The sequence below is a fragment of the Ambystoma mexicanum genome, chromosome 14, assembly GCF_040938575.1.
Source record: "Ambystoma mexicanum isolate Mex_15411 chromosome 14, UKY_AmexF1_1, whole genome shotgun sequence".
Taxonomy (NCBI): domain Eukaryota; kingdom Metazoa; phylum Chordata; class Amphibia; order Caudata; family Ambystomatidae; genus Ambystoma; species Ambystoma mexicanum.
Genome location: NC_090940.1, coordinates 636,901,260 through 636,916,764, shown reverse-complemented (window position 1 = coordinate 636,916,764; position 15,505 = coordinate 636,901,260). Strand labels below are relative to the sequence as shown.

Genomic DNA, 15,505 nt, shown 5'->3' with positions numbered 1-15,505 from the left:
TTTGTCATGTGGCGAACGAGAACGCCCAGAGGATACAATCGTCGGACCGTTCTTTCGGTGCCTTCCGTTGCCGAGCGCTCAGATTGTTGGCCAGTCCTCCGAGGTCAGGGGCTTCTGCATGGGTGTCTGAAGTCACCCCTCTGCCCTGGCCGTCCGATACAGTGACGTTGCTGCCATCGCTTAACGATCCCTCGATGTCTATGGCCTCTAGCTGCCTGGTGTAGTGGGCCCAGCGCTTCGTTGAGCGGTCCTTGAGTGTTTTGGAATTTTAAAGGAGTAATCTCCATGTGTTACAAATTGGCAGCGGGCAGGTATGTGTAGGAAATAAAGTGGGAAAAGTTGTATGACCACCCCCCACTCTTCCTACTTGTGCAGGGCCAGAGGCCTTCGGAGGCCGAGAGTCTGTCGTGTAGTCCAGACGGCTGGTTCCCTTGACGTGGAACTTCAGCGTAGTGTGGAAAGAAACGGGGATGTTTTGTAATATTACATTTCTGATAATGGCTATAGTCGAGGGAACTCCGCAATATGCATCTGACAGTATGGCGGAAATAACAATCTGAGGGTCCTAAAACCCATGAGGGATCATGGGTACAGTGGACGTCACACTAGGGATAGTATTAGTGGCACGCCCTAGTTCAACGCCCCTTTTCGAGTTTCGAAAAACAATAATGCTCGGCAGCTTCCGGAGAGGGAGGAGAGAGATCACAAGTACAAAGCAGTCATTTAAAGCAATTAAATATGTAATAAATTGAGCACATGCTACAATGCTAGCCTTTTGTAGAAAAATTCCAATGTTCAGGAGAGTGCCTTTAAAAGTCCAATGTAGAAGAGTTGCAAAACTGCAGGATGTTACCGTAGGATTATAACAGGACAAATCCAATCAGCAGTGTCACAGTTCGAGGAAAAGGCAGGTGTCTTTTCAAGCCCACAGGGGCAGGAAAAGAAGCAACCAGCCCTTAGAGCAGGTCAGAGACGACCCCCTGAAAGCATTTCATAAGCAGGTCAGATTACAGTCGACGAGAAAGGAAGCAGGGGGGTTTAAAAGGTGAACCGCAAAGGAGGAGGCCTGTATCACCCAACCAATCCAGGACATGGGCAACTCTTGATGGACAATGTGAGGAAAAATCCAGGAGTACAGAATCCAGGCTCAAGTACTCCCAGTGCCAGACTCAAAGGACTTGGCAAGAAGGATGTTCTGCAGCGAAAAAAAGAAGCCGGAGGAAGAGGCAACTGAACCAGAACTAAGCAGGTATGGCTGAACCGGCTCGTAAAATCTAGAAGCCCAGCTTCGCTGAAAAACCCTCCAGCATTTCAGTTAAGAATCAAACTTGAGAAATGACATCTATATTGTCACTCATAGGCGGCCAAAGCCAGTCCAACAATCACAAAGCTGGCCGATGCAAACTCTTTGTCAGCCAGTTTATCAGGTTGTATCTAAAAACGAGCAAACACTTTGGTCCACCTGCACAGTTTGTGTATTGGGAGTTTTCGGGGCAGAGGAACAGTCAAAACCAGTCCAAACCCCTACACATTTGTGCACAACAGCCATTCTAAGGCCCAACTTGCGATCTCACAAACAAAGGGATCCCAAAACAAGAGGGCTGGCAGTAGGACTCAAAGGACTTTAATAACCCAATGGCTACTATAATGGTACATTGGGCTACTAATGTGGTAAAACTAGCTGCACCCTGGGTGAAACCATAACTTAATTCCAGCTGCCACTAGCCTACACCCCAAAAACAGGGTAGTGTGATTTTTGGCAGGTAGAAGCCTCTGATAAAATAGTCAGATATCCAGAAAAGCCACGAGGAAAAGCAAGAAAGGTCAGAGCTTCCATAAAACGGGACAGCAGAACCCCCTAAAACAAGCCATCAAGCACCCTCCTAGAAACTCAAAAATCCATAGGTCAAGTAGTCTGAAGCCATGCTGGCAAGTTCAGCATGGGGAGCGGATGGTTCACAAATTCTAAATAGATCTGGTTTGTAGATTGTCTCAACAATGTGTGGATCTTGGTGCTGTGAAGCAGGGGCAATCAGATCCGATTCACCTCAGAATACTTTAATTTCAGTACCACCTGAGACAGAAGAGGAACGATCAGACCCATACTAAAAACTGTCCAAACAGTTGATCAAGTGCATTCCTGATGGATGCCGGATCTGGGAACATTGAGGCAAAGTCAATAATTTGCGTTTTCTGCCTTGGCAAAAGATCCAATTTGTGGAATTCCCAATTTTTCCAAGAGAACTTGCATTTGTTGCCATCTTAAATTATGTTCTCAGAGCATCTGTTTAGGCATTTTGTATTGTAGGAAGATTTACCTCAGATTGATAAGTTTACGGCAAGGAGCCAGAGCAGGCGATCAAAGTATCCCCGATCATGGTCCTGGTGCTCGTTCAGGCAACTTATTGTGATATCCGTTTAAATCAAGAATGAAGTCGACTTTATGGACAGATGAAAATTCAGAGCTATGTGGAGTGTTCTAATCTATTGCCCATTTGGCAAGGTCTACTCTTCCCAACCAGGTCTCTTGGGTTGTCACATGGCGAATTTGAGTGTCTCAGCCTATGAGTGAGGCATCAGTAAACAACAACGGATCTGTGTGATCCGACCGCAGCTTCTTTTACCGCGACTGAAAAGATTGCATGGGAAATGCACGAACACAAAATGTTCATACATTTCCCATGCAAACATTAAAAACACTACAAAAACCACACCCCTAACCACAATACACCCCCCCACACACACCCTACTTACCTTGCGCCAGTTCCCTTTCACTTTTGTGAACGGGAACTGGCACCACAGAGTCCCTTTCTTTTTTTGCGGGCAGCTGTGGTGGTTCCCCCTGCAACCCTGGCTCACTATACTGTTTTTTTTTCCTTTTCCCAGGAGTGCTGCAGGGGTGTACCCCACAACATCCCGCTCACTATACTGTACAGTGTAGTGAGCGGGGTGCTGCGGGGACACCCCCAGAATGTTTTTTTCTTTAAATGCATGCCACCAAAGGTTTGAACTTTTGGTGTTCAAACCTTTGGTGTCAAGCATTTATGACCTTTTTGTATAGGTAAAACTTTTTTTCAGTAATTTCTACCAATACCAACAATAACTGAGGGAGACCTTTGGAAGGAAAACTTTGTATGAGATTTCAGCCTCCGACTAACAAAATTAAGCTGCATGATGTGTCGGGTGGCCAGCCTGCTTGCACAAATTCTTTAGGTGGGAGGGTAATGAAACAAGTTGGGCAATGTTAGGGAGAATTTTCATTTTAGTGCTTAATTCCTCCCTCCTTAGAGACCCCCAGCTCTTTTGCAGGACTTCATGGCTTTTCATTTTAACCCTGGAGTGAGAGACCTTTTTCTCACCATTTGTTTCGACCTGATTTGGATTATGAGTTTCCTCTTTTTAGGTCTGACAAACTGCATAAGCATCTACTTTTTGTATGGTGACAGAGCACCTTCATTGCAGTGTCACAGAGAAATCCTTTAGATTTCTCATAAGGTTTAAATACCTTTTCTTGTGTGGACTGCTACCAAGAACAGTAAAGTGAAATTGACTTTACTTAGCTTTTCTCTTGGAAGGACCAGCACACTACCTTATGTGCACTGCTGGGGGGTTACCTAGTATGCCCTTATCCAACATTCTCATGTAACATTTTGAACGTTACCCTCAGTACTTTAAATCGCTGGTGGCAGTGCTTTAATGTTCCTACCATTGTGCTTTTCTAACGCAGGCTGAATCCTCGATTGCAGCATAGCAATGGTCCCGGTCGTCTTTTTTCGCCATTTTCTGTTTGTGAGGTCTTTCATGGGTTTTACTCTGTGCGTTGAGCCATGTTTGAGCCCTTTGTTAGTTTTGTCTTTGGCTGCCTTCAGCCCCAAAGCCAGCCTCTGGCTCCATTGTGTCTGGGAAGGCAGGATGTGAGGGAGGTTCCCGAAACTCCCCTGTCCTTTGTCTCTAGGAGTGCATACATGCAACCAGTCCAGATAGGCTGGCTGGCCTTTCAAGACAGCCACCCTGCTGTTTGACAGCCTAGGGTGTGCATGAATGGGAGAAATCTGCTTAAAAAGGCAAGGGTTTTGGGACTAGAGACCGAGTCAACCACTGGGAGAAACACCCAAAGAAACCATGAACGAAGCTTGCTGCATCCTCCTGGACCTTTGACTTGCCGTTGAAGCCCTGCTGCTGTGCTGAAACTCCTTCTTCCAAATCGACAACAGAAGCTCCGGAAGGGATGACTTCTTCCCTTGGGTTAGTGGGGCCAACTAACCCAGAGATGAACTCCACTGGACCATCTTCCCTGATTGGCTGTACTTCTTTGTTGCTGCAGGAACCGAGTGCCAGGAGTCGAGAAACCTGTAGTCAAGTGCAACGTCTGAAATCCAGCCAGAAGTTCCAGGAGTCTCCAAAGAACCCCTCCTCCCCAGAAGCAGGACGACCAGAGCTCAAGTCCCCTCACCACAGTGCAGGATCCAAGGAGTGAAGGAAGCCCAACCGGTATCCGGAATCCGCAGTGGTGCCGTTTACGTGAGCGCTGAAACGGCAAAGTTCTGCTGATGCGAAAAGGGACCATTCACGCAGACAACCTCCAAATTGTTGCTGCAGGAGCCCTCCAGACAGCCTCCCTCTTGTCCTCGCGAATAAGGCTCAGGAACCCATGGTCTGCAACCCCGCAGAAGGACAGAATCCAGCTGAACCACTTCTTCAAACCAGAGGTACCATTTAGACTTGGGTTACTTACCTCATTGTCTTTTTGGTTGTGCTCTTCTCAGTTCAGCCCTCTGTCGATTTATGCCACTCTGCCAGTGTGTCGGTGTGTACCCTGCCCCCATGATGTTGCTGTGTATCCCACTGTATTGCCCTACCCTCTAGTCCCCATGATGTTGCTGGGTGCCCACTGTGCCTGTGTGTCACTGTATCCTGCTTTCCTGTTCTAACCATGATGTCGCTATATATCGCACTGCCGCCCCTCCTGTCGCTGTAAGCCCAGCCCTCCGTCACCGTGTGTCACTGTGTACCCCTGCCTTCCTGTTCACCTACCTGGTCTCAGGCGCTTTAAGATGAACCATCATATCACATCACTACGCCTACTCTCTACTATACACCATCACACAATTAGAACACAGCTATACCACTGAAAAATTCGGCCTAGCTGTTCACATACGAACACTACCCCATGAACACCTCATCGCCCTAATAAAACGCAGCTATCCCGTGACAACCGGGCTTATTGCTGACATAAGCATCTTCCAGGCCTAACTCAGTCAGAACCCAGTCTGGGCGTCCACCCACCAGACTGCACACATTCCACTGATATCTTAACCACCACACTCAACGCTAGGATGCAGGTACCATCCGACAATCACATCAGCTGCACACATAACTGGTGCACCCACACACCATCTCTCACTGACAGACTACGGTTCCCGAGGGCGTTCAACCTACCAGCGCTTTGAGATCATAACAATAATATATAGAGCGCTATATAAATGCCAAATAACATATGCATTGGCTGCTTTTGAGAGTGGATTCCAGCTCTTTCACAGGCTTTACAGTGTGACCCTACACGTGATTTCTACAAAACTCTGTGTGCAAGACTAAGATATGCCTCAGCTCCGTAGACTGTTCCAATTGACTTGGCTGGCCTGGCTCCCTGCAGACTCTTCTAGTCTATGACTTTGATATTTCTGTCCCTCATAGGTGGTAACTTGTTTAAGACAGTTATTGCTGGGAAAGGCTTGTCTAGATCGCATTGGAAGATTTAATTATCCTCACCTATACTGAGAACCTGTTTAACCTTTTTCCCTCCTTTCTGCAACCTCAGAATCTACAAAGTATAACTAGTGATATATAAATGCCATTACTGTCCTTGTGAATGAAGGCACCTGCAGGAGTCAGAATTGTGTAAGGAACAAGTTACTTACCTGTAACTGTTGTTCTCCAGCATGGGTCTGGCATGGATTCACATGCTCATGAATATTCCCCGTCGTCAGGCTGGGAATCCTCGGTAAAGAAAAAACCAGTATCAGTTTCGTTTCTGATCTGTCTTTCGTAGTAATAACCAATCACTGATCTCTGTGTCATACTGACCACAGCCAATGACTGCCCTCTACCTAAGCCCCGCCTCTGGCAGCCATCTTCAGATTTGGAAGCACGTGAAGTGGCAGTATGACCAAGTGAAGAGCCGCAGAGGGGTAGGCGGGAGGGTTCGCATGTGAATCCATGCCAGACCCATGCTGGAGAACAACAGTTACAGGTAAGTAACTTGTTCCTTCTCCAGCATGGGGTCTGGCATGGATTCACATGCTCATGAATAAAGAATACATAGCAGTACACACATGCACAACCACGGGAGGTGGCAAAGGCTCAACATTAAGCATTACATCAAACTCAACATTAAGCATCGTACCTCCTCAACAGGCTCACCTCAGGCGAACAGGTTGCGCAGCACTGCTTGGCCGACCCTGGACTCCTCCCTGGAATCCCGGTCGACGCAGTAGAATTTCGTGAAGGTGTGCGTCGACCTCCACGTAGCAGCCCTGCATATGTCCAGCAGGGCCACACCAGATAGGAACGCCGTGGTAGCTGCGATCGCTTTGGTGGAATGGGCTCTCGGACGGCCAGGCAGCGGTCGGTTTGCCAACCGGTGACAGTACAGGATACAGCCGGAGAGCCATCTGGAAATGGAAACCTTCGAGAGAGCCTTCCCCCGATTGACAGGTCCAAAGTTCACAAAGAGTCGTGACGTCTTCCGAAAACACTTTGTGCGGTCCACGTAGAACTTTGCACTCGCTGGATGTGGCTAGAGCGCTAAAGTCCTCTCAGCCGGCGACGAAGGCGACGGGAAGAACACAGGCAACACCAAGGGTTCGTTGAGATGGAAGTCCGACGGTACCTTGGGCATGAAGGAGGGGTGCGTCCTGAGCACTACCCTCGTTGCGTGAAAAGTCAAGTACACGGCCTTGCAGGAAAGGGCCTGGATCTCTCCCACTCGTCGTGCGGAGGTGATGGCCACAAGAAACGCTGTTTTCCACGACAGGAATTTCAACGGAGCTGAGTGCAGAGGCTCGAACTGAGGTCCCATGAGCTTGGTCAGCACCACGTTGAGCTCCCACGCCGGGGCCGGAGCCTTCACCGGCGGGAACGATCTGAACAGTCCCTTCATGAACTCTTTCACCAGACGATGAGACCACAAGGACGTCCGCCCCGTGGTTCTGGTGTATCGGGAGATCGCAGCAAGATGAATCTTGATGGACGCATGTGCCAGTCCAGCTTTGGCCAGCGTCAGCAGGTACGGCAGTACTTGGGGGGGCCGTAATCCATAGAGGGTTAATCTTCTGTGCGCGGCACCAGACAGAGAACCTCTTCCATTTGTGTCCGTAGCATTTAAGAGTCGAGGACGCCCTTGCCTTTGCAAGAACCTCTCTGCAGTCGGCCGGTATGTCGTATCCTCCAAACTCTAGCGCTGCAGGAGCCAGGCCTGCAAGTTCAGCGATTTCGGGTCGTGGTGGAGGATGACGCCCCCTTCCCTGGAGAGTAGATCCGCGTCCACCGGCAGCTTGATTGGCGGGGACGCTGACAAGTCCAGAAGGTCCGGGAACCATATCTGCCTCGGCCACGCAGGTGCGACGAGGATCATCCTGCACCGTGACCTCTTGAGCTGGTTGACGAGCCGGATTAGCAGTGGCAAAGGAGGGAACGCGTAGAGGAACAGGCCCTCCCAGGGGAACGAGAAAGCATCGCCCATGCTCCTCGCCTGGGGAACCTCCGGCACTTGGAGTTCGTCGCCGTCGCGAACAGGTCGATCTGGGGTGTGCCCCACCGTCGGAAGAGGCGATCCACTAGATCCTGCCGTAGCTCCCACTCGTGGCACGAGCGCAGCTCCCTGCTGAGTGAGTCGGCGATGGTGTTTATCCCTGCCAGATGAAACGGCACCAGAAATATCCTTTGGGCGACGGCCCAATGCCACAGGTCCTGCGCCTCCTTGGACAGTGCTGGGGACCTGGTTCCGCCCTGTTTCCTGATGTAAAACATGATGGTGGTGTTGTCGGTGAAGATCCTCACCACCTTGCCCTTGAGGGACGGAAGGAAGGACCCGAGGGCCCAAAACACTGCACGGAGCACCAGGACGTTGATATGTAGGGATTTCTCAGTCGGGAGCCAAAGGCCTCTTGCGTGCAGATTTTCGGTGTGCGCTCCCCACCCTTCCAGGGAGGCATCCGTGGTCACTGTCTCCTGGTGGGCTGGGGTCTGAAGTCCATGCCCGCCGTCAGATGCGCGCGGGTGCCCCACCACCGGATCGCTCGTCGGAAACTCTCGTCGAGTGTGATCCTTTCCTCGAAGCTGCCCGTCGTTTGGATCCAGCGCGCGTCCAGGAACTCCTGCAACGGGCACATCCGGAGCCTGCACATGGGAATGAGGTAGATGCAGGAAGACAACATTCCGAGGAGGGACTTGATGGACCTCACCTTGGCCGCGTCGGCCACCAACATCCGCTGCACCTTGCCCAGGATGGTCCTGGTCCTCTCCTCCGACGGGGAGGCCAGAAGGGACACTGTGTTGAGCCTCGCTCCCAGAAACAGAGCGTCTTGCGCGGGTACCAGGTGGGATTTGGCGTAGTTCACGGAGAATCCCAGGTCCGTGAGAAGTTGGACGGTCCTTGCCGTGTGAACCACGGCAAGCTCCTTCGTCTTGGCTCGGATGAGCCAGTCGTCCAGGTAGGGGTAGACGTGGACCCCCTCGCGGCACAGCTGCGCCGCCACCGGTGCGAGGCACTTGGTGAATACCCTGGGTGCCGACCGTAGTCCGAAGGGGAGGGCTTTGAACTGGTAATGACGCCCTTGGACCACAAACCTGAGGAATTTTCGGTGCCCCCTTAGAATGGGAATATGGAAGTAGGCATCCTCCAAATCCAACGACGACAGGAAGTCTCCTTCCTCCAGCTGACCCAGGACGTGCTGGAGGGTGACCATCCGGAACTTCTGCGCCTTGATGAACTTGTTCAGACGTCGCAGGTCCAGGATGGGGCGCCATCCTCCCGTCTTCTTCTTCACGAGGAAGTATCTCGAGTAAACTCCGGAGCCCCGAAGCCTCTTTGGGACGAGTTCGATGGCGCCCTTCCTGAGCATCGCTTTTACCTCCAGGAGAAGTTGAGGGACGTGAAGTTCTTTCCTGGCCACGGGGGGGACGCGCGGACACCGTCTCTGGAACTCGAGCGCGTGGCCCCGGGCCAAGGCGTCCAGCACCCAACGGTCGGTGGAGATGGACTCCCACACGCTGACGAAGCTCGCCAGCCGGTCTCCCACCGGGGTGCTTCGGTGGGGGCCCGACCCCACGGCCAGTTCAATCCTGCTTCGACGAGGCTTTGCCGCCTTGACCTCCTTGGCGACGACGGCGGGGTCCGCCAGACTTGCCTCGTCCTCTGTAGGCCTCCTGAGACGACGAGCGGGCCGCTTGACGGTAGGTGGAGAAACCGCCGCCGGAACCTTTGGAGGCGCCCTTACCTCCGCTGCTCCGAAAGGGCGTCCGTCGTTGTTGCAGAACTCCCAGGGCCCGGGCCGTCTCAGTGTCCGCTTTAATGGCCTGAAGGGAATCGTCCACTGTTTTCCCAAACAGGTTGTTCCCATCGAAGGGCATGTCCAGGACTCTGGTCTGAACGTCTTGACTGAAGTCCGTAGCCTTGAGCCATCCATGCCGCCTAAGGCAAACGCCGTTGCCCAACTGGCGGAACCCAGTGTCGGCGATGTCCGTCGCAACGGTAATGGCGTGGTCAGAAGCCACCTCACCTTCCTGCAGGATCTCCAGGGCCTCTGTCCTCTTGTCGTCCGGCAGGAAGTCCAGCAGGGGAGACAGTTTGTACCAGAGCTCCCTGTCGTAGCGGGCCACGATAGCCAAGGCGTTGGCCGCTTTAATCGTCGTCGCTGCCGACGAGATGACTGCGTCCCATAGCGTCCAATTTCTTTCCCTCACCGTCCGGTGGGGAAGTCGATGTGGAGGCCGCACCCCCCCCGCTTTCTTCCTGGCCGCCGCGGAGACGACGGAGTCCGGGGTAGGCTGCGCCCAGAGGCACAGGGGGGCAGTGTCCGGGACCCGGTACTTCTTCTCGTACCGGTCTCTTCTAGCTGGCGTCGTGGAAGGGTTCTTGAGGAGGGTGAGGCCCTCATCCCAAATGTCGTCCAATAGAGGCACTGAGAGGACCGTCTTCCTCTTGGCCTCGCGCCGCTGATAAAGGAAACCTTCCTTCTTCTCCTCAGGGCAGAGTTGGAAAAGCTCGGATGCCCTGGTGATCATGGAGTGGAACGATCCAATCTCGTCGGGCGGAGAAGCCCTGGTGGGAGGCGACGACGGTACATCCTCGTCGTATACCTCGTCGTCTGTACCCGTCGCTGCCGTGTCAGTCCCCGTATCATCCCCTCGGGTGGACGGGGAGGAGGGCTGGACGGGGCGCGACGGCTGAAAAGGAGGTGGAGGGTGGATCCTTCTTTTCTTAGTAGGGGGAACACCAGAAGGTCCCGGTTCTGGGTCCCCAGACGGGAGAGGTTCCTCCGTCGGCAACGGTAGTCTCGTACTTATCTCTGAGCATAAGGACTGTATAGCCAACAAAATGGCCGCCGAGTTGTCTCGCGGCGCTGGCAGAGGGGAATCCGACGGGCGAACAGGGGCCCCGTCGGTACCCTCGGCGATGTCGTCACCTGCGTCGGGATCCATCCCGACGGGTCGGTCTTCTTCCACGCAGAGGCCGTGGCTTAAGACCTCGACCAGTTCCTCCTCCGAGGTTGAGGCCGAATCTACGACGACACCCTGCCCCCCTTTCTCTTCCCCTCGGGGGATTTCACGGGGGTCCTATCGATGGGCACAAAAGAGGACTCCCTCCGAGGTGGTAGGGAGACTCTGAGCCCCGAGGTCGCCACCACTGGTGTAGCCTGCACAGGCTGAGCCAGGGCTGCCGCGACAGTTTCGATAGAGGGCTTGGCCGGATGGATTAAGGCCTTTACCACCTTAGGTGCGCTCACCGCCTTATCCTTGAGGGGGGGGACACCGCCTCGCTCCCCCTCCGCCTTCGAGCTCGACCGGGGCCTCTCCAGGAGCTTCGCCGGGTGCTCGGCCTTCTTCTTACCCGACCCAGAGCGTTGGCTCGTGGTTGATGGTGCCGGGGAGGGTGCGCCCTGCCTGGCGCCCGTAGAGCCCGACCGTTCGGCGCTCCCGGTGCCAGCGGACTCGCGGTGCTTGGCCTTATGTTGGACCCCCGTCGCCGGGGCGTCCTCAAAGGTCTTAGAAGACCGCTCGGATTTCTTCTTCTCGCCGGACGGGCTCTTCCCTTCCAGCCAGTTGGCGAGACGTTGATGGCGGTCCTTCATGGTCCGCTCCGACATGTTGCCGCAAAACGCACAGTCCTTCTCCACGTGCGTCTTGTCCTCATGTAGGCAGTAGAGACAAAAAGAGTGTTCGTCCTCCTTGAAGACGTTCTGCAGCTGGCATCCAGGGCAGACCCTGAACAGCTTTCCGGGCGCCGAGCTTCCCTTCTCCTGGGCCATGACCGGGCCTGAGAAACTTCTGGAGTCCTCCAAAAGCGTAGCTCGACGAAATCTTCACCCTTGAGGGGCGCAGACGAATCCGACACAGGTCCCCGTTGATCGGATAGAGAGTCGGTGGAGCTTGAGGCTCTTTTGACCGAAAAAAGGAAGTTTTTTGAGAAAAAACGTGAAAAAATAGCACTAACGCTCGAGAGCAATAGCACGAGGATCCCAACACATGAACGTGCGGTAAAAATCTGAAGATGGCTGCCAGAGGCGGGGCTTAGGTAGAGGGCAGTCATTGGCTGTGGTCAGTATGACAGAGATCAGTGATTGGTTATTACTACGAAAGACAGATCAGAAACAAAACTGATACTGGTTTTTTCTTTACCGAGGATTCCCAGCCTGACGACGGGGAATATTCATGAGCATGTGAATCCATGCCAGACCCCATGCTGGAGAAAGAGCATTTCCAAAGAGTATCCATTAACTAGTGCTGATCCTGAAAAGTATATTTGATTGCTACATACATTGCCCTTTTTAAAGAATGTGCATTTAAAAATTGATGTTAAATAACTATTAACTGAAACCTTGAGTGTAAAGTGTTACTTGTAAATACGATTTCCATTGCTACAGCTCACATTTACCCCTCTTCACAGCCTACACCAAAAGTTGGGTTACCCAATTCCAAGCAGATAAATGTTGTGTAGTCTTGCACAGTGTTACTACACCAATTCTGACCTAACAGGCAACAAGCATACCTTACTGTCCACCTGACTCCCCTAGTGGTAAATCTGCCTGGGCAGTCAAGGACAACTCTTAGGAGGCGAGTAGGGTGCCAATGGATACAGTACAAACAATGTATTCAGAGAACACCCACTGCATAAAGATATTTATGCGTGGATGAATAAAGCCTTACGAATGTTTCCTTCCATATACCAGTCAAGAACATATTAACATCGATAGTTTGCGACGATAGCCTTGTGTATTGTTCATATTAAGTGGGACCCTCAGATGCACACTATACAGCAGGGGTCTGCAACATTTGGCTCCTCAGATGTTTTAGACTTCAACTGCCACTGACCATAGTTAGCGCTGGAGGGATCGCAGAAGTCACAGCCCAAAACATCTGTAGAACTACAGATTGCAGACCCCTGCTGGACGTGAACATTAAGACATGTAGACGTCCAATTCGGTGTTAGTGCCTCAGATGTAAATTGGAGCAACAGACATGCTTCTGACCGGCTGAGCAGATCACTGGTCTTGCTTCTTAGTTCTCTGAATGTGAATAGGCTCGATGTTGAGTAATTTGTAAGTATACGGCTCAATACGGTAGATCAGTCTCCGTTTAAAGTAAACTTGATACTTGCAAAAATGGTTTGAAAGTAAAGTTAAACAGTGGCAGAACCGGTCCCCCCAGCATCCAGCCTCAAGTGGAGAGCAGCTGGATGTCACCATCCTAGCAGTGCAGCATCCCTCTTCACAACAAATTCTGCACAGGGCACTCTGGCCCTTCTACTCCATTGTGGGTGTTAAAGTGCCCAATGATACCACAAGTAGCATTCAGTTTGGATGTCGACAGCTTAAGTTTGCCTGCCTGGTGAAGGAGTTTTCCTTCATATAGGAGCTCTCCATCTCTGAACCTGAATCGAAGCAGACATCAATGTGAAAACCTGCAATCTAAATGCGGTCTTTTGGTGCATTGTAGTCAGTCTCATCGTACATGGCTGCTCCCCAATCCGAGGGGCAGTCTACTGCCTCTTGGTAAGCTACAGGGTTAAGTTGACTGTTTGGGACACTTCCATTCCACTTTTAGATTAACATATCCTGGCAACGTGGCCCTTTCTGCCACAAGCCGCTCAAACTTTGTTGGTTTCCAAACAGGCTCTACCCAGATGGTCTAGAGCTCTGCACCGAAGCACTTTTACTTTGTTCTATGCTCCGTTCCTCCGGCTGAGGACTGGCCACCCCCCCCCCTTTTCTGGTATCGGGCAACAAAAAGTGGTTGGAATCAGGAACCCCTGCACTTATCCCATTTGAATGTGGACCACTACTAGTGGGGGGACAAGCCTGTCCATTAGCGTTTTAAGTGAACTAAATTGCAGTGGATAATTGGGGTGCAGTGACCCAAAAATGATTATCTTCTGCCCCTCTTCAGAAGTCGTGTTCAGTGTAAAGGCAGTGCTTTTCTTAACGAAAGTCACTAGGTCATAATTGGGAGACACCAATTAGGATTAGGAAGATAAAACCCGATATGGCTATTGCCTGCCCTGCACAGGAAGAAGATTGCCAACCAAGTGAGTGGTCTGAAGAGACTGGGCTTAAATTAGGCTGGCCATTGTAATGTCCAGACGTCACCCGTGCGGTAAAAATAAATGTGAGCCATAGTGCATCAGTACAAACATATACAAATACAGTACCACTATTCCAAATGGACCAAAAAAATAAAACCTCTAGAGGAAAAAAACTAGGGGACAGGGACTCATGTTCTGGTAGCCTTTCGTGCTAGAACAAGTGGGTTACAGTGGAAAGTTGGGTGGAAAAAGCACCTCACTTGACAAAAAGGGTCAGGAAAAACTTAAGAGCAGAGATAGGTCTGGAAATTCAGAACGAGCCCAATAAGCAGAAAAAGGACAATCTTCCCAAATGGCATCACAAGGACCCATCTCCTGCTATATTTTGCATGGTCTTAAAACTCATGCAAGTTCCCTTTGTCAGTTATTCAGATTTACAATGATAGGATTTCAGAAAATCAGTCATGTTAGTTAGTACAAGTGGGCAGAATCTGCATAGACGTTTTGAAAAATGAGAAATCTTTACTGTGCAGCATCGGCGCACATTTGGTAGATGTTCATTTGCATTTCTAGTCTTTGAGTTACTCTACGGTGGCACTGCCCATTGCATGGGTTAGAACAGGAATGGATTGGTTCAACTGCAAACATTTGTTAACCTCTTCCATTACAGGACACAAATGTGAGGACTAAAATGGACAAAGACTGTTAAAAACAGGACTATCCATTCCAAATAAAGCATCACCCCCAAATACTAGTGTTGCATTTGTAATCTAAGGATTGCACACAAGCAGATTATTTATTCATATTTTTATTAATCCAGTTACAATAATGAAATTCAGAAAGTAATTTAACTGCACATTGCATAGTCTCACCGTTAAATAAGCATTATCTCAATACTAAAAACAGACACCTATATGGGAGCCCAACAGCTTCTGGCCCAGCCAGATTACGGCTCTTCAAGATGTATGGCTCAGTATTAAAATTACAGCACGACAGGGTTCAGAAACCACACCAGATGCACTCTTTTCAGAATATAAAAAAAATATCACCCCAACACTTTATTGGGTATTTCTGTAGCATATACATAGTCATGGTTTACAGATATTAGGATCCAATTACATCAAATACAAACGGAGTGACTATCCTTTTTTCATAATAAACCTCTGTACAAATATTTATAAAATAAAACACATTACAAACCTTGAATAAGGTGTACGAGCAGTGCAAATTGAATCATCCACAGAAAGTAAAGATATGAACACCATTAAAGAATGACATTTTACCTACAGGTAAGGCACTTACATAACCACAAAGTAAACATATGCAAATGGTATTTACATGGGAGAGGATCCTAGAACCTGGAAAGGGTGATGGAAGCTTAAAGTGTAATGAGGCAAGAGCTCGGAGGAAAGTTGTCAGACTTGGGATAGTATTGAACAGAAGTCAAAGCATCTCAAAGAAGTGTTGAAGATCTTAAAGAAAGGAAGGAACAAAAAAGATTGATAGCAAGAACTGAATGATGGCACGGACATTCAAAAACAGGTAAAGGCTTGAAAGTTATAACCACGGGACCGCTCAAGAGAACAAATTGTTTACACAGTTGAGCTGAACTATCAGAAAACCAGAGGGACTTGTGCACGTTGTAAATGTAGTCCAGTGAATTTCCAAGTTGTCTTGAGTCGGTATTAGATGCCACTGTTGACC

General features: G+C 50.4%; 1 protein-coding gene across 4 annotated transcripts in view; it reads right to left on the bottom strand.

Annotated features, from left to right (window-relative positions):
• MARK3 (microtubule affinity regulating kinase 3) overlaps positions 1 to 15,505 on the bottom strand; it is a 606,883-nt gene that overhangs the window by 47,829 nt on the left and 543,549 nt on the right. The window lies entirely within an intron of this gene.